Here is a 19557-nt window from a genome sequence, read left to right on the forward strand (position 1 = left end):
TTGGAGAATGAAGTAGTGTTCTCAAATAGAAACTAGTCAAGATTACCTGACTAGTATGGGGATCATATCATTAATCTTAGTTCCAAAAAGTTTCCTAAGGGTCTAATTACCTTAGAAAGTGTTTTCACTCTTAATGATCGAACAAGAGATAAAGGCACAAACCTTACTGCAAGTAAAGATGATTATATACCAGTCATAGTTGCTGATGGAAAGGCTCTAAATATGGGAAAGATATGTACTAAAATTGAACAAGAAAATTCCATTCATCTATGTCAATAATTTAGTAATGTGTTTGCATGGACATATGAGATCTAAAGGGTTTTGACCCAAGTCTATTTCAAAATATCATAGATTTAAATGACAATGTCAAACTAGTAAGACAATAGAAAATGCTAGTGAATCCTAAAATTGAATCCTTGATGAGAAAGGAGCTATCTAAGTTGATTGAGGCTAATATTATCTTTCCTAGCAAACATTCCTCTTGTTTAGCAAACCTTGTCCCTATTAGGAAGAAGAGTGGAGAAATTAGACTATGTGTAGACTTTAGGGACCTTAACCAAGCCTCCCTTAATGATCATCATCCCTTTCCTTTCATGGAACAAATCCTATCTAGGGTCAGTGGTTCAGAAAGGTTTTCATTCCTAGATGGATTTTCAGGCTAAAATTAAGTGTTGGTCAAGGAAGTAGCTAGATAAAAAACCACATTTACCACAAAGTGGGCCACCTATGCTTTTAGGAAGATGTCATTTGGGTTAAAAAATGGAGGTGCCACTTTCCAAAATGAAATGAAGATGGCCTTAAAGAATATGATAGGAAAACTTGTATCAGTCTATCTTGATGACATTAAAATATACTCAAAGAATGTGATAGATCATTTTGGCCATCTAAGCAAGGTGTTTATTAGGTGTAGAGAGTATGAAGTATATTTGAATCTAAGTAAGTGGTCTTTGCCACTATCAATGGAAATTTTTAGGACACAATGCATCCAAGGATAGTTTGACCATTGTTTTGGAAAGAAATAAAGCAATACTCTCTCTCTCTCTCTCTCTCTCTCTCTCTCTCTCTCTCTCTCTCTCTCTCTCTCTCCCTCAAACCAAAAGAAAGGGCTACAAATTTTTCTTGGTAGGATAAATTTTGGGAGGAGGTTCATTCCTAATTTAGCTACCATGGTGAAACCTCTTACAACTATGCTTAGGAAGAATATGGTCTTTTCATAGACCAAGGAAGGGAAAGCAAGTTTTGAAGAGATTAAAGTAGCCATAACCTCAGCCCCTACTCTTATCAATCCCAATTTTGAGAGAGATTTCATCATTTACACCTTAGGAAGTGAGTCAAGAATTTTTGTTGTTTTGAATAAATAAAATTACAAGAATGAAGAACAACTTATAGATTTATTTAGTGAAGAGCTTAAGGAGTATGAAGACAAGTATAACTATGTGGAGAAGCAAGCTCTTGTAGACATAAGATCTTTGAATAAATTTAGAAATCTTCTATCCCACAATATGATTCATTTATTGGCCCCTCATCCAAGTGTTAAGAATTTCTTTTTGAGCAAGGATATTAATGAGAAAAGAGTAGGTTGGATCACTAAAGTAATGGAGTATGATGTGGATATCTAGATTACCAATTTAGTAAGAGGAAAAAGATTGTGCAAGCAGATGGTCTCATCTCAAGAATCATATGAAGAAGTTGCCTTGGAATTGATAGAACAACAAGAAGCAAGAGATGAAAATATAAGGAGTTGGATAAATTACATGATGGACTTCTTATCAAGAAATGGATATCCTTAGAGACTAGATAGAGCTAAAAGAAGATAGTTCAGCTTACAATCAATTCCTTATGCCATAGTTGATGGTATTCTCTTTAGGAAGGACTTCAATGGAGCTTTGCTAAGATTTATTGATGCAAATCAAGCTGAGAGAATGATTAAAGAGATTCATGATGGTCTTGATGGTGGCCATTTTTCAGCAATAACAACTTCCATGAAGATAATGAGGGTAGGTTATTAATAGCCATCCTTGTTCCATGATTGCCATAGATATATTAGGAAGTGTGAAAAATGTGCCTTCTTTTTAGGTAATTAAAGACTTGTAGCCCTTCCACTATGCCCCATTCAAGTTGATCAACCATTTTCTCAATGGGAATTAGATTTCATAGGTCATATTAACCCTCCTTCTAGCTCTAATCATAAATGGATTGTAGCTACTACAAATTATTTCACTAGGTGGACAAGGGAAATTGCATTAAAGGATGCTATTGAGAATTCAGTTGTTGAATTCTTTGATGGAATCATCAGAAGGTTTGGTACTCCTTCCACCATCATTTCAAACAATGAAAAATCATTTGTAGGGGGCTAGATATGTGCATGTGAAATAGATCATGACATTTATTTAAGTACTTCTTCCAATTACTATCCCTAGGATAATGGATTATTTGAGTCATGCAATAAGAATTTCATCATAATAATAAAAAAGACCATAGAGAATAACTAGAAGTATTGGGATTAGAAGTTGAGAACAACCCTTTGGGTTGATAGAATAACACCTAAGAGAGCCATTCTGAGCTCACTATTCATGTTGGTTTATGCAAGGGAAGCAAGGCTTCCTATCTCATTGGAGTTACCTTCCCTAGAACTAGCCCATCAATTGGAACTAATTGAAGATGATGCTATGACTAGTAAGGATAGAAAAATTGATGGAGTTAGAAGAGAAAAGATACCAAGCCATGAAGAATTTGGAAACTCATAAAAAACATATGAAAGGGTCCTTCGATAAGAAGGCTAAGGTCAGAATTTCAAGGAAGGAGATGTTGTGCTAAAATAGGATGCAGACAGAGCAAAACCAAAGAGACATTCAAAGTTTAATGCAATATAGAGTGGTCCCTATATAATAATCAATTGCAATAAGGCCAATGCTTTTTAGTTATATATTCCTAATGGTGAAATGTTGTCTATTCTAGTCAATCAAATATATCTTAAGCCTTATTTTCTAATAGAGATGAAGTTTCATTTATATAGCTAGAATAGTTTTCTTTCAATTGTTTCCAGTTTTCCAAGAAATGCAAGGTGCACATGGTGTTCTTCCTTTGGAATGATAATTTTTGAAGTCTTGCAGAGAGTGTAGAGGTGGAATTTCCTAAATTTATTGCAATTATAGGGACTCATAGTTCTTTTGTGTTCTAGTTTCATGTAGGGTAGAAATTCATGTTTTTTGATGGTATAGCCCAATAGATGCTGAAGGTAATTGGTCATATGCATAATAGGCTTGTATCCCCCCTAAGTTGTTAGAATTTCTATCTATTTTTACCTTCTCACCAAACTAAATTTTTTTAATTCAAAGACAACATAACATTCATATGTTTGAATGTTCAAATATTAGGGCATGTGAAGATATATTTCTTAAAAACCTTGGTTACACATTTTATTCCCTAAGTCTTAAGTGATTTCACTTTTTAATACTTTAGCGGGCCCACATCTTCTTACGCATAAGATCAAAAGGGATTGATGATCATCACTTTATCACTGTCAAAAACTAAAAACCATTTTTTCATAGAGACAAAGTGACAACTTTCCATAGAGCACCATGGGCCACTTTCCTTTTAGTTAGCACAATCATCAACTGAGGTTATTTATCCATTGTCCAATCTCCTCAGATCTATGGTCATCACTTTATTGCTTAGTGGAAGTGCTCAACCTTTTTTTTTTGCAACAAATAAATAGTGTGCCACATGTACAAGGTGGGCCTTCCTTCTAGTGGTCAGTGGAGTTGTTAGAACAAGGTCTAACCGGTAGGTTCTAATTTGTGCTTCACATTGTGGGCCAGTGTTTCTTCAGTGTCTTCATCTACCATTAGATCTTGGAACATCAATGGTTGTCATTATGTTGGTATGTGGAAATGTACATTCTTTATCATAGTGAGATGGTGACAATGTGACATGTGGCATGTGGGTCCTATCTTCTTTCATGGGCTATAGGTGAGGTGGACAAGGTGTCAGATGAACTAGCATAGGGAAGCATTCTCATTGCTTAAAGTATTGACATGATTAATGTATCTTTGAACCACTAGATGAAATGATATATATGGTTGTCACTTTATCTCTTTGTAGAGGTTCAAGGTAGTTATTTCATGTGACAAAGCAACAAACTAACATGTGTACACACGGGGCCCAATTTAGAAGGTAATAATGTCAGTCAAGTCATAGTTTCATGAGGCAACTACAGTTAATTTTTAAAAGCTAGTGAAGGTTGTATAACGAAGTGGTCAAACTCACAAAGACCTTGTAGAGTGGTAAAAGAAAATAACCTCATTGGTCCATGTGGTGCTTTCTAGTTTTTGGACCCATTTGACAACTAATTTTGATGTTTTGTCGAGCCAAGAGGGAAAGAAGTTAGTTTTCTCTGCATGACTTGATCTTCATGATCAGTCTCAACCACTTTGAATGAATGTAGGGGCTAAAAATGTTAGAGTAAGTTATTTATTATTCTAGGTTCTTTAGCTCTCTTAGGTGCATATAATTAATATTTTATATTAATTATAATGTGCAAACCTAGCTTTCTTTCCTTTAGGGTTTCGTTCACCTTAAAACGTTGAACTTTGGTTTTTTTTTTCATAACTTAGAATACATTTTCACTCTCACATTCTTGAGAACTTCTAAGCTTTTCTTTTTCCATTTTCTAGTTTCTCTTCATTGTAGGATATTTGCATGCAAGTGTTCTTGATGATCAATGAAGTTGGATTTCTCAACTTCTACATGGTATCAGAGCAAACATGTTGCTTCCTTGTCTAAAGATTCTCGAAGCCACAATTCAGAGTTAGAAACCCTAGCTTTTTTGGAGTTTTTTTCTTCAAAAGGGTGAAGGGAAAATTTTTGGGACACTTTAGGCTCAAACAGACGCTATCATTAGATTTGAAAGGCCATTTGCAATCAAAATACATAAAAAGCTTATTATTTTTGGCCTCCGAGCATTTGGGAAAATTTTTTAGCACCCCGAGAGACTGTACGGACATATTTTTTGAGGAAAAAAAAAAAAAAAAGGTAGTTGTAGTTAGGTGCTGCCTATGCCTGACCACCACCCCATTGTAGCTAGCATGCCACTGGTAATGTGGCCATAGCCTGACTGCCACCAGCAGGCTGCCCACTAGCCACCTCCACCAACTAAGCCACCATCGCTCAACATCAACCCCACTACCACCTACCATAATAGTTGCTGACATCAGATCTTGGTAGTGATGTCATCAATTTTTGATGTGACATCATCATTTTTTGGGCTGACATCATCACCCCTACAAGGTTTGCTGATATCATATTCCAACAAGGTGATGTCATATTTTGGCTACTAATGTTAGCAAATTGGTGGCCAAATTTTTTTTGGTGACATCCTATTGACAGTTGTATGGGCATCAAATTTAAGCTCGTGTTTGTAATTTTCTAGTGAACTCTTTTTCTAGACCTACAGTCAATTTTTTGCTCATAACTTGAGCATACAAACATATTTTTGCAATCTAAAAGAAGTGTCAAAAAGCTAACTCAGAGATAGAGACAATGGTACAAGTTTTATTTGATTTTGAGTTCAATTGAGGTTCCAAATTTGGTATTGAAGTAGAGACTTCTATTTTCCTCTTCTCTGCATCTGAATTCTATGTTCTTTTCTTAGTTTATGTGTTTTTCCACAGTTGATGCTTTTGTTTTGGGGGATATTTTTATTTGTTGTGGGGGGAGCATTTTCTATTCTATAATTTGCTTCAAAATTAGACCCTTCTACTTCCATCTTTTCTTTCTCTCAATGTCGGATCCTTCTATGATCTGGCTCATGCCGCACAACTATCACACTTAAAAAACATAGATGACTAGGCTTCCCATGTCTAGAGGCTTATGGTCATGCCTAGATGCAAACCAACCTATTTTACAGTTCCCTTTTGAGGTTCTTCAACATAGAAACAAAATGGATGAAGCCATGGGACTGATTGCACTAAACATCTCTGATAGTCTACTATTTCATTTGGATGGTTTGACCACTCCATTGGCTATTTGGACCAAATTTCACACATTGTTTGGCATAGTGAATGAGTTTTAGGCTCTATAGCTTGATGTAGAGTTGACTTCTTTGACACCAGCCAACTTTCCCACTATTGAAGAATTCTTGATGAAGTTCAAATCTTTGTGTACAGTCTTATAGAGATGTGGTAAAAAAAAACTAATGATGAGTGTATTTCTTGATACTCTCAAAGTTGTGAGGACAATATCAGATCTTTTCTTCCACTTTCTACTCCACCATGGATGCCTTGGGTAACAGACATTAGATGCCCTCATTTGAGACATTTTGTGATCAGTTGACATGGGAATAGGCTAAGATCCAACAGGTGGATGCCTCTAGCTCTTCTAGTCAAGCATTGGTTGCTCAGACTTCTAGGGGGAAACCAAAATAAAAATCCAAACCAAAGAAAGATGCACCAAAAACTAATTCCAAACCTCTAGCTAACCCTTCCAAGGGTAAATCTACTTCAAAGTCTACTGAGTCTACCTCTAAGACTAAGAAGAAATCAACTAAGACTTGTAGTTTTTGTGGAAAGGATGGACATCCTATTTCTAGGTGTTGGAAACATCTAGAGGCTTTAGAGGAAGCCATGCAGGAGCATCACATTTTAGGTCCTAAGTTTGCATCCCCCTTGTAAGGAAAGGTTACACTCTTACTGCACAAGCTATGACTTATGTGCCTGCTTGGATTCTTGATTCTAGTGCCTCTCACTATATGAAAAACACTTAGCAGTTGGTCACCTCACTTGCCCATTGTCCTACTACCCAGATTTCTATTTGGAACTCATCACATCTTTCTATCATGGGTTTTGGTTCTGTTGCATTAGTTGGAGGCTCTCTTCAGGATGTTTTTCTTGTCCTTGACATTTTGATGAACCTATTGTCTTTATATCAGATTTGCCACTCTGGCTCTGGTAAGATAGTTGAGTTCTTACCACATGATGTGGTTATCTAGGACTTACATGATTCTGAAATGATTTTGGCTACTGGGAGTGTTGATTCTACATCTCAACTCTACAAATTTGATGGATTTGAGTCTTCTAATGACACAGGTTCATGTCTTGTTGCACATGTAGATTCAATAAGAAAACTTTGGCATGAGCATTTTGGCCATGTCAATTATAGATATCTTCAGCAGATGAGCACACAGGCACTTGTTCTTGGGATTCCCTAGATTTCCTATATAGATGGTGTTTTTTAGGGTTGTGCACTTGGCAAACAACATAGGGGTCCTTTTCTAGATGGACAAGCCACTTCTGCTTTGGCACCACTGGAGGTGATTCATAGTGCCCTCATGTCATTTCCCACACCTTTTTTAGGTGCTAGATATGTGCTTACCTTCATTAATGACTTCTCCAGATGTGCATGGGTGTAATTTTTGAATTACAAGTCTGATGTCTTCGATTCATTTGAAGTCTTCAAGACATTTGTTGAGAAGCAGTCTGGTCTTTCTATTCAATGGATATGCATAGCTAATGGGGGGGAGTATGTGAACCAAGATTTTAGGTATTTTTTCTGTAAACATGGTCTTTAGCATCAATTTTTAGTGCCCTACACCCCTTAACAGAGTGGTGTGGCTGAGAGGAAGAATAAAATCATTCGAGAGATGGCTAATTGTATGATTTAGTCTAGGTCGGTGGATTCATGTTTTTGGGTAGAGGCAGTCAATTGTGCCAACTATATTCAGAATTGGATGCCTCATAAGGCAGTTCAAAATATGACTCCTAAGGAGGCTTGGTCTCATGTCAAGCCTGATGTATCTTCATTCTGATTTTTTGGTAGTGAAGCATGGGCATTTATACTTGATGCTCAAAGGAGAGCAATGGAGCAGAAGAGCTAACACCTCATTTTTATTGGCTACTGTGAGGATGTTAAGGCCTACAGGTTGTTTGATCCTGATTGTTGTATGGTCCTATTTCGATAGAATGTCTCATTTGATGAGTGTCTTCTTGCAGTGGATACCCCACCTCTAGAGTCTACTTCACTTATCACCACTCCCTCATCCTTTCCAGTCTCTTTTTTGGATGATGAGGATGATGATCATGTTGATCCCCATTTACCTCCACCACAGGATCCTCCCTAGATTCCTAAATGGTCTCAAGCTATAATTGAGGCTATAGGATCACCATCTAGTGACCCTACCACTTCTTGTCACCCCCATTCACATACTATAGGTTCTAGTCTTCTATGTCATGCTATTTGTGATGATCCTCAGAATTTTGCAGCAGTGATAGTACATCCTGAGTGGGATAATGCAATGGAGGAGGAGTATTCTTCTTTGATGAAGAATCATACTTGGGATCTTTGTTCTCTTCCTAAGGGAAGAAAGGTTGTGCGATGCAAATGGTTGTATCATACTAAGTTTTTTGTTGATGGTTCCATTGATAAGGGCAAGGCATGTCTTGTTATGAAGGGTTTTTCACAGGTTGAGGGTATTGATTACACTGAGACATTTGCCCCTATCACCAAGATGAACTGTATTCACCTTGTCTTATCCCTCATAGCTTCATAGGGATGGCCCATTTTTTAGATGGATGTTAGATGGATGTGAGGAGTGCATTCTTGCATGGTGATCTTACTAAGGAGATTTACATGGAGTAGCCTCAAGGATTTGTGCAGGATTCCACCTTGGTTTGTAGACTTCAATGCTCCTTATATGGTCTCAAATAGGCCCCTCAAGCTTGGTATGAGAAGATGGACTCTTTTTTACTTTCTATAGGCTTCACCTATTGCCATTATGATCCTACAATCTACATTCAGTGTCTTGAGGTTGAAATTTTGATCCTTGTGCTATATGTTGATGATCTTCTTCTTGTAGGTAGCTCATCCTCTATGATTAGGGATGTTCAAAAAGTATTGCTGGAATAGTTTGAGATGACTGATCTTGGCTTGCTACACTATTTTCTTGGTCTCTAGATTGTTCAGTTCCCTGTTAGAATCTTTGTTTACTAGTAGAAGTATACTCTTGACATGCTTCGATGCTTTGACATGCTTGACTGCAAGCCTGCTCCTACACCTTCCTAGTCAGGTGTTACTTTGTCTACCTATTGTACTTCACATTTAGTGGATCCTACATTATATTGATAGTTGGTTGGTAGCTTGTTGTACTTGACACACACTTGTCCTAATCTCTCCTTTGCAATGGGTCTTGTCTCTTGATTTTCACATGAGCCTCATGAGAGTCATTGGCAAGCTACTAAGCATATTTTGAGATACATTTAGGGCACCTTTATGTATGGAATTCATTACATAGTAGGTACTCCTTACATTGTTGGCTACACTAATTTGGATTGGGCCAGTGATGTTGATGATCAGAAGTTTACTTTTGGCTTTGTTTTCTATCTTGGCTCTAGTCCTATTTCATGGTCATGCAAGAAGTAGTAGGCTCATGCACTTTCATCTACAAAAGCTAAGTATTGAGCCATAATGCTTTCTAGTCAGGAGATTTTTATGGCTTCGATAGTTAATGATTTGGTTTTCCTTCTGATTGTCCCACTATTCCGTGGTGCGATAATTAGAGTGCTATTCACATTTCCCACAACTCGGTGGAGCATCAACACACTAAACACATTGAGCTTCATATGCATTTCATTTGTCATCTGATCTAGGATAGTGTTCTCTCTTTGGAGTACATTTCCACTGATGTACAGGGTGCTAACATCTTCACGAAGTCATTTGCATTGCCTTGCTATCTTTAGCTGCGCTCTAGGCTTGGGATTTATGGAAGTTGTCCTTGGGGGTTCTTGTTGAGGCCTTCCTTCCTTCATTTTTTTTTTCAGCATGTTTGTTTTATCTCTTTTTGGAGAGGGGTTTATCCCACTGGGTTTTCTCCTTTCTCTCCAATTCACAAAGATTTTCTTATATTGGGTACCTGATCAGGCCTTGTTGTTGGGACCCATTTTCCTACTTTCATAGCTTTGCTAGGTTAGATTCCTCCTAAGCTTCACTTAAGGGAGGGTGTTAGAGTAATTTATTTATTACACTAGGTGCTTTAGCTCTCTTAGGTTCATATATTTATATTTTTTATTAATTATGATGCGCAAACCTAGCTTTCTTTCTTTTAGGGTTTCATTCACCTTAAAAGGTTGAACTTTTGTATTTTGTTTTCATAACTTAGAATGCATTTTTTTTCTCACATTCTTGAGAACTTCTAAGCTCTGATTTTTCTATTTTCTAGTTCCTCTTCATTGTAGGATATTTGCATGTAAGTGTTCTTGAGGATCCGTGAAGTTGGATTTCTCAACTTCTACAAAAAATAGTGCAAAGAACATTCAATCATCACTTGGATATCCATTTACCTAGTTAGAGTGTTAATGGCATCATTTCTATCACTTGAAGGTCTCTTCTAGGTCAAGTTTTTGATTATTTTCTTCCCTCTATAGATGTACCAAATCAAATTCACCATCCAGATCATATCCAATTGTCCTCTAACAGTCTTGAATGCATTGGTTAAGTTATGAAGCAATCCAGAGTCTGTGTCTAAGCTATAAAGATATATTTACAAACCCTTCATATGATAAACTCTTCTCTATTTTCTTTGGCATTTCTCTAGCATGTTTATTGTAAATTCCCTTTAGCTTTGAAAATTCATGATATTCTGCCTTATCCCTTTCAGCCATTGATGTACTGTGTAAGACTCATTTTCCTCTTATCAATGTATTTTGCATATCTATAATTTGCATGACTATATCTCCTTTTGACTAATGAATGGTATATAGTGAATTATTCTTTCTTGTGTCATCCATTTGGTTATCTGATCTACATGTGGTTTTTGGATTAAAACAAGTCTAAATCTATATATTTTTAATGTCATGATAGTTTAACTATACATGCATGGGTAGAGATTGGTTTGAACACTCTACTTTGGTGCAGCACCTCCTTAGGATATATTAGGTTCATGTTCTATAGATGCCTTCTCCCCTTTTCCTCTCCAAGCATAGTTAGATGCATCCTAATAGAAAAGGTAGTCAATCTGCTTTGGAGGCTCAACCTCATTGTTCAAGTCCCACAACTTGGAGGTTGTTTCCATATTTCACAAGGTTTCCTTTAGGTAAAAACTTTAGGCAATAGTGCAACATTTTGGGACAACATGTAACTTTTTATATTTTGGATTTGAGAGATACTTTGATACTCATGTTGGATGAAATTCAAGATGACTTGATGGTCAGATACTATATTTTGATTGCCAATATCATAGATGTTAGATGCTATGTTCTTCAGTTTGGACATATTTGCATGATGATTCTTATTGATGTGAAATGATTCTTTATGATGATATCTGGTTATTTTGTATTCGAACACATACTCTCTTATGATTATATGATGCACTTACTAGATTCTAGATACTTTGATTTGATGCTATGGTTATTTACTTTATTCTTTCTTTGAGATGTTTTATGATGTAGTGAGTGAGTTAAGTAGATTATTTTAATGTGATTAAATAAATGGGTACTTACATGATTTAGTGCATTTATCACTTCGGCCATATTATTATATGCATTTACACTTGATCATGTTATTTAGTGTTGGAGATTTATATCCCCAATAGTGGCACATGGGGTTAGTGATTTGACTTCTCTTACCTAGCCAATGTCTTCCTTATATGGTTGACATATCATATTTAATTGTTTAATTAAACCCTTTGGTGATTTAATAATTTTTGACTCATTTGCATTGTGTGATAGACCCATGAGCATGTCTATGAATTTAGAGGTTCGCATTTGTCAAAAAAATTATTAAAGAATATTGTGATTTAATAATTTATGGGAATATTATTTTTTATTTAATTAATTTAATTCCTGGTAGCTTTACCTTAGTTTAATTCTATTTAATTGGAATTACCCAATTTTTGGGTTGAGAAAGGGTTGTTTTAGAGGGCCAGCAAATTTCCTGATTTTATATCTCACTTTTAAAAGTGGATATATACTCCAAAAGGAAATTATTCCCTCACTTCTCACTTGTGGAATAGAAATTTGGAGAGCAAATTCCAAAATTCTCTTAAAGGGATTTACTGGTTTATTCGCTATAAAAGCTACGGGCATGGGATCGTCATGAAGCAAAGATCATTGGATGCAACTCAAGGAGATATTTATTTGATTAGAATTTTGGTGATGACCATGGGGTGATCATTTATCATGTGCATTCCTATTTTAACCCTTTTGAATTTTAGGTAGGGCTCTTCCATTTTAATGCTTTCACTTCCTTTTGGAGTTTGCTTATGGTAGTAAACTATTTGGAGGCTGAGAACTAGTGTTCCCCTCCATTTCTACATGCTATCTCTACTTGGTTGGATGAGTACAAGTGTTTGAAGATTTTTGGATTTAGGGTTTTGGGGATTCAGGCTATTATGATTGTAATCACCTAAAAATTATCATCTAGACTATTAGCCCCCTTCTTAGCATTTTGGCTATTTTAATCAATGATTTATCTAGACCAAATTGCTAATAATCAATTAATTTGATTATAACCTATAGTTTGACCATGCTATCCTAAGTTCATTATTTAATTAAAAGAACATGTCCCCTTTTAATTAAATAAAAGACCCCTTTATTCTAACCCACTTAAAGTGAACACATAAAGTGCTTTTTCTATTTTTCAAATTAAAAGAAAAGGCCTTGTGACTTTTGTCTTATATGAGAAGTCAACTTATATTCTATTGGTCAATTTGTGTGTGCATGTGGGTCACTCCCATTTTTGAACTCCATTGTTGATTGTCCATCATCTTGACCTTGATCTCTACCATCCATATTACTTTAAACGAGAGAGAGCTTTCCCCCTCAAAGGATCAATCCATCTTTTGAATATTGTTATCCTGCAGGTTTTCTAACAAGTTTCTTTGGAGCTTTGTGGAGAACTTCTCATATCTTGTCTCATTCTCTCATCCATCACACATTATCTTAAGACAATATAGCATTTTAGCATAGTTGCATGTTAATGTAGTTTGTTTGCAATAGATTAAAACACTTAGTAATTAGCTTGGATCTTGTAATACTCTCACTCTTGTTAGCCTAGCTACACTTTGCATTTCATATTAGCTTATTTCATATTTGCATTGAATTTTGAGAATTCCTATTGTAGACACTTGCATTCTTGTTCTTGTCTCAAAGAACCTCCCATTTTGTGGTTTACTAACAAGACGACCATTCCTAAGGCTCAACTGAGAGCTTTCTCATGCTTGAAACATACTCTCTTGCACTTCATGGATAGGGAGCTCTGAGCTAGCATCCAAGTATTTTAAACTCATGGAATGCCTTGGATAAGAAGTTTTAGAGCATGCCACTTTGTTAGTGTACATTTTTGGTGCACACCGTGGGGTAGAACACTTGGCTTTTTCCTCTATTTTTCTATTTTTGTTTCCTTTTTCACTTGTTTGCAAATTTTCTTTTTTTTTTTTACAACTGTAACATTTAGGCAACATTTTTCTAGTTTTGTACAATAGTTCTTATAACTATAGGGTGATATATTTTTGAAATAGTATCACATGACAATATTGAACTCTATCACCCTACTATAGAATTTTTTGTTGCCTAGCTTATACAAAAATATTAACTAGAAGAAAATTTTTGTACGCATATATTGAGAAATATTGAATGACATACTTCCAACAAAAACTATTGCCTGGCTTGAATTTATTGGTTTTTTGGGTGATTTTGTCAGTTTCTTGGTTGTACTTTTTGTATGCTAGATTTTTATAGGTCTATAGTTGTTTTATAGAGGCTTATTTGTAGATTACATGTTGCTTTGAAGCTAATTTGTGGGGCTAAAAGTTGTGGTTGTAGGGTGTTGCCTTGAAATATTTTCCTAATTGCATTAAAAAAATCCATGTCAAAACTTCAAATGCATAAGGGCTACTAATGATTGTTTGTAGGGTTGCCTAACACATAAAAAAACCAAACAATTGCCATTATTTCTTTCATTTTATGTATGACATCTTACTAGTTGTTCCATTTTCTAGGCACATAAAACTTGTAATTAAAATCCTTGGGTGATAAGAAAGTATGCTCTTAACCCTTGTAGTGAATCAAAAATCTTGACTCACCTTTGGATTTTGAGAACAAGAGGATTAATTGAAGCTTCTTGGTGTGTTTGGGTGGAAGCAATTAAGTTAAGAGAGTATGCTCTTTATCCTTGTGGTGAATTATAAATCTTGACTCTTGATAGTGGACCCAATCAATGGTAGTTAGAATTCTTTAGAGGGCTTGCTCTTAGACAACCTAAGAGGAACGACCCAAGTAGGGACAAGATAATACTTGGCTCTTCCAATCCACTATAAACTCAAGGTTATCAAGGACACAAAACCTTGGTAGACATAGTGTTTGTCTTCACTAAGTGTAATCGCTTATGAGATTTTGACCATAAGGAGATCACTAGGCAAGAATGCTTAAGGTGCTCTTATGGCTGTGAGGTCTATTACCCACTGTAAGTGGCATGTCCCTTAATTGGGTACAAGAGGTTTACACTCACCAAATGTTCCCTAGGTTGTGCTTATGGAACTTCCATGATAAAGCCAATATCTCTTGCGGGTAACCACTTGGTGTGAGGCAAAGGAGCATCAAGCATGGGCCAAGTTTTTGAGTAATGAACCATGACTTTAAGGTAGATTGCTTGGTTACTATTTTCAAATGCATTGACCAGTGTTAACATTCTTGGAAATCAAACATCTCGATAAAATTGGTAGGAAGGCTATCCTGATATCAAAAATGCATATTGGCAAGGTTGGTTTTACCCTTGTTTAATTATTTGAGACGTGTTAAAAAACCCCTACTATATGAAAACCTTGCTATTAATCCACACAAACTAAAATGTCTCACTGACTAATCTAAAAATTACCTAATTGTTAAACTAAAACATAAACTTTTGGAGTAAAAAACTTGTCCTTTTTCACACAAAACTGGCACTCTATTGCACATACTCTGGAAAAATCTCATTGATAGTTTTTTTCAAAATTGTGTCACCCTTCTATTTTAAGTTATATCACCCTAATATACAATAATCTATCATCCCACTTTGTGTGAACTATTTCCCAATAGAGAAGTATCACCTTAGTACTGCAAACTATCTCGTGCAACATATTATGTTATCCTACTATTTCTTGGCTTCTAAAAAAAAATCCCCTGAGCCTTTTTGTTGCCAAAATAGAGTCTGCATTCCACTTAACCTAATTTGCATTCTTTTTACCTTAGTCCTTCTTGGTCCTGGTTGCACATTTGTATGTTAGGAGCTATCCTAAGTTGAAAAGATGGGTTTAATCTGTCAGATGTAAGTCTCAAAACATCATTGATGAATCACTTGTCAAAATCTAGTTACCATTCTATGCTAGCTATTCATTATTGGGCTTCTTACTTGCTCACTTGGCATGAGTCACTAGTGCTATAAGTTCTCGAGCACTATTTGACAAGCCATCTATTATACTTTGATAAGTGACTGATCTTGGTTGTAAGAGCTTCAAACTTGACACACTTTTCTTGTCCTATTAAGAAAAGATGAATCCTTATATATTGGTTACAACTATATTTCAAGTTAGTAATGGTATTCATACCCCGTTCATTTTCAAGCATTTGGAGACACCACCTAGGTGCCCTTGTGGACAACCTTGTGTGGAAGATCCCAAATCTACTCAAACACAAATAGCCAACATTTGGCATATTCCAATTTATAGCTTTGAAAACCCATTTCATACACCATTTGAGACACCAAAGGGTGAAAATAGTTTGATCACTATGGTATACCCTAATGAGGTCCAATGCCACTTAGGAGAAAAAGTACATGAAAACCAAAAGACCATGGAAGCCATAAATGCTAGGGAAAAAGTATATCAATAAGCTAAAACTGACAATTATGTGCACCATGAAGAGAATAGGGGAACCTATTCTTGAAATCCTTTTTAGGGAAATGATGGCAATAACACACCTCCAAGGACTCCTAGAATTAGCATGGGTGCATTCCCTTCACCACCTAGACAATCACATCATGAAAGTGATGAAGAAATAACTAGCCAAGATGTTGTAAAATTCTAACAAGACATTTTTTTCTCAAAAATTGATGCTTAGAGCTTTAGAAGAAAATGGAGACAAATACTCTTGATACATGGCAACAAGGGGATGGAAACTCCCTCAAGGTTTTGATGTCAAATGCATAATAAAAAATGAGAGCCCACCAAGGCTGAAATCTTAAGAGAAGAAATACAAGAATTGAAAAAACAATTTGCACAATTGCAAACTTCAAAAGAGTCACCTAAAACTTCATTTGTTGAATCCATATGCACTATTCCATTTAATAGGAGTTTATACATGATACTATTTTCTAAGGATATAGGGGTTCCTAAGTATGAAAAATATGATGGAAATGGTGACCCTCATGATCATCTGAGGTATTTTTATGCTATTAGCATGGATTTTATGCATGAGGACACCTTTCTTATGTGTTTGTTTCCGAGGAGTTTAAGAGGGAAAGCTATGGAATGGTTCAAAAAATTGAGTCCCCTTGGTAAAAAATTTGATGAGCTTACACAATTCCTTATCCAACAATACTCCTACAACATTCAACATCCCATAACTATGCTAGACTTATGCAATATCCAACAAAAACCATGAGAAATTTTTACAATATACCTTCAACAACAGAGATCCTTATACTCTTGGTACCCTTGACAAGTTCCTAAGGCTGAAAAAATTGACATTTTTGTCAACACAATTGTAGCTAAACTATACTTTGACTTAAGAAAATAATCATTCACATCCTTCAATGCCATGGTTGAGAGTGCATACCGCATTAAAGATGTTGCTCTCAAAAAGGGTGATATTGTTATAAACAAAGACAAAAATAATAATGGAAATGATAAAGACAAAGGAAAACCTTGGAATAAAAAAAACATATGTTGTCAATGATAGAGTAGTGGACACTCCTAAGACCAAGGAAACTACATTTAATCTTTCTAATGCTATATATTCTACAAAACAACAAAAAGGTTCAAAACCACAAATTTCTGACAAGAGCTCTAAGTTTACCAAAAAACAACATATTTATAAACCAATGGTTGAGCCTTATGAAGTGGTCTTAAAAACCTTAATTTCAAACAAGCTGGTTACTTTACCAAATAATTCCCATCCCTATAACCCACCCATTAGACCTCCTTAGTGGAGAGAGGATCACATTTTTAGTTATCACCGAAGTGAGGGTCATAACACTGAAAATTATTTCAAGCTCAATCATGCAATTCAAGATCTCATTGAGGTTGGTAAAGTTTTCACAGATGGCCTCATCAAAAATGCTGACCACAAATTTTTTAAACAACCCTTACCAAAATATGAGAAAGGTGATACCTCTAAAGCTACTAAAAAGAATCATGATGCCAAGATTAGCTATGCTTATGCTAACATAGATAGCCTTATAGGCATGCTTGAGCCTGTTGAGTATTTATGCATGGCAAGTTTGAATGATGAAAATAAACCTAAAGATGTAAGACCCAAAGTTGACCTAAAAATATGAAATGCTCCTCAACACCATGATGATACTAGACCTAAGGTGGTACTTTGAGTGGCTAAATCTTTCTCTTCACATAATGAATTACTTAACACTATCACTAGGGGGCAATCTTCCTAAACATTGGTCATTATCCTAAGAATGCTTCATCTTCTAAAAAATCAACTACTTCCAAGATTTGCAAATATGACTTTGTCAACCAACTATAGTGTACCCTAGCTCAAATTTCTATTTTCAAGTTGTTAGAATTGTCCCCTTTGCACAAGGATATCCTCAAAAAAGCTTCTATACTCACATTCATTGAGTTTTGATAGACAATGGGGCAAGGTTAAAATCATTTCATTCAATGTGATACAATAGTTGGGCATGTTTGAATTTGCCATTGACCCTAGGTGCAAGATCACTATAAAATCTTATGATGAATTTGAAAGACCTTCCAAAGGTCTAATTGTGCTTCCAATTAGAGTTGGCCTAGTTGAGAAGGATATCATTTTCCAATTCCTAGACATACCACTTGCATACAATTTGTTATTGGGATGACCATGAATTCATGACATGCAAACAATACCTTCTATGTACCATCAGTTCATCAAGTTTCCTTTCAATGGTATTGAGATAGTTATCCCTGGTGACAACTCCATGTCTATCAATACATTATCTATTGCTAAAACACTAGTTCAACATAATCACTCTTCTCATGAGCCAACACTATCCTTTATAAAGTGTGAATAGAAATTAAAAATGATGAGCCTCGGCATGGGCTAATACACTCTAGACTCTATTTCTGCTTTACCTATTTCCCCTCAATCTTATGGGAAACCTTCTACCAAAAAGAAGCCTTCTACTTCCACCATGCCTTTTTTGGCACTTTTGTGCAGTCTCTAGTTCCTCTAGAAGCAGAGATAGAAGAACAAGTAATTAAAGATTGGATCTATAGGGAAGAGGAAGATGAGGAGGAAGTCACAACCACTACTCCCATTTCTCTTAAACATTATAGAAAAGGAAATAAATTTTTTGCAAACATGGGCTATTAGGGCCATGAGTCCTTAATTGGTAATAGAAAAGCTCTAGTTGAACCTTTAAGTCATACTCAAGGTCATGATATTTGAGATACTACTAGCCTAGGTTTTGGCTTAGAAGATGAGATACCAAAATTTGATCAAAGCACACCATGTCTAGTGAATCAAAGGATGATGATCCTCCCTTGTTGCTTTCACTTCACAAGATGAGGACTTTATGCCTATAACTTCTCTCCTTTGGGGAGAAGAAACACTAATTACCAATAATGATGTTGAAGCTTCCACTTCTCAATAGCCAAAACAAGAAGAATCCATGCATGAAGACATGAATAGAGGATGGATTAGACAAAATATTGCTCATCTAATTGCTCAAGATCAAAGTACAAAATCTCACGAGTACAAATTGGAAAGCCTATTAGATGCATCTTGTCAGCTAGGAGTGGATTTCATTCATGCCTATGTAACCCAACTACATGTATTCAAAGGGTCTAGTATACGGTTAGACAAGTTTGGCTTGAAACATTCTTTAGTGGATCATGTTGGTTTCTCTAGGTCTATTCTTGATCTAGACTCCTTTGCAATGTTCACTATAGGCTCAACTTCACATGTCACCAGAGATGACTCTTTTTGTATCAACAACCTTGAAGCTTCCAACTTACTCTAATTCATTCACCCTAATCTCATAGATTGGTTCATTCAAAATCAAAGACCTAAAATACCATCTCTTCAAAATGACTATGAGATTTCTTGTTACCCAAATTCAATTGAACCTGTCACTTCTTCCACTAGCAAACCTGGGGTTCATATCATAGAATTAGATATCAAGTACCTTAGTCATAAAATTAAAAGAAAAAATAAGCATTCATATGGAAAGAACCACATTGTGGTGGTATCTGAACCTCAAAATAGTAGAAATAGAAACATATTTAATGGTGAAAGCCTCCCTGAGGCACTTGTAGATGAGGACCTTGGTAGTCTGCCAAGCTATTTTCAAGATAGATCTTTAGCTCTCATCAAACCAACA

Source organism: Cupressus sempervirens, chromosome 8 (genome assembly GCF_028749045.1).
Source record: "Cupressus sempervirens isolate cs-2001-9-10 chromosome 8, ASM2874904v1, whole genome shotgun sequence".
NCBI classification, from domain to species: Eukaryota; Viridiplantae; Streptophyta; class Pinopsida; order Cupressales; family Cupressaceae; genus Cupressus; species Cupressus sempervirens.